Genomic DNA, 1,334 nt, shown 5'->3' with positions numbered 1-1,334 from the left:
CTTCTTATCATCCCTTTGGACCCTTTCTGAACAGTTCCTTCTTTGGGATTTTTCCATCTGCTGACAAAAGTAAGTTTTAGATCCTCAGCAATTCTCTCTTGCAGTTAGGGTAGGGTCTCACTGTAGCCCACACTAACCTGGAATTCACTGTGTAGTCTCAGGGAGGCAATCCTCCTGGCTGCCTCCCCAGTGCTGGGATTAAAGAAAGGCGTGTGCCACCTTGCCTGGCTGCTTCTTATTCTTAAACTACAACTTAAAGACAAAAAAGCAAAAAATGGCCATGTCTTTAATCCCAGCACTCCACAGGCAGAGGCAGGAGGATCGCTGTAAGTTCAAAGTCACCCTGAGACTACCTGATGAATTCCAGGTCAGCCTAAGGTACAGAGACCCTGCCTCGAAAAACCAAACAATAACAAACCAAGCAAAAGTCTAGGTCAGCCTGGCATAGAGTGAGACCCTAAATTCGCAAATAAGTGAATAATAACAAAAAATACGGACCAATTCCCATAGCTTCAATAGCAGGTCCACTAAAACTGGCGTTTGTGAATAGTGACTCCAGTCATCTCTGCGGTTTCCGTAGATATGTTTTTCTCCTAAAAAGGCCTTCGGTATCAGGTTGATGTCCGGTCTATTACAGTCCCTAGATACAATGTTTGAAGCGCGCAAGTATTTCCAGACACGCTCTGGACAATGTTTCCCTCCAAATACTCGGACGAGGAGGCAGGCGCGCTCGCTCCACCGGCGCGGGGCTCCTCGCCACGCCCTTCGCGGTCGCCGCTCCGCGGCCGCGGTCCGCACAGGCGGCTCCCGGGCAGCCCGCGGGGTCCTGATTTTGAAAACAGCGCTCGGCCAATCACGGGCGGCGGCGCTGCATTCGAGCCTCGCGGGGCCGCGGAGCTGTGGGCGGCCGCGGTCGGGCAGCGGGCCGGGCATGGGGCCTGCCGCTGGGCCGTAGCGGACGAGACGCGCCGGCGTGCGGGCCGGGCCCGCGGGCAGGCCGATGGCCTACGGGAGCAGCGTGTGACCCGGGGTGGCGGCGCGCGCCAGCCCGGGCGGGGACCGGGACTGGAAGCGGCCCGCGCTGCCGGCTGGCCCGGCGGCCTGCGGGGTCCGGAGGGAGGGGCGAGGGCAGGTCGTCGGACGTCCCCGAGTGGAGCGGGTCGTCGGGGGGCGGGCAGCCGGGGCAGGCGCGGATGCCGGAGGTCGCGAGAGTCGCGGAAGGGCGCAGGGCGGGCTGAGCGGGCGGCGGGGCTGGGTGGCCTGAAGGAAGGGCGGAAGTGAGGCGCGGGCGGAGGGAGGCTGGAGCGGCGCGGAGCGGGTCGAGGGAAAGCTGT

The sequence above is a fragment of the Jaculus jaculus genome, chromosome 8 (assembly GCF_020740685.1).
Source record: "Jaculus jaculus isolate mJacJac1 chromosome 8, mJacJac1.mat.Y.cur, whole genome shotgun sequence".
Taxonomy (NCBI): Eukaryota; Metazoa; Chordata; class Mammalia; order Rodentia; family Dipodidae; genus Jaculus; species Jaculus jaculus.
This window is presented reverse-complemented; position numbering follows the sequence as displayed.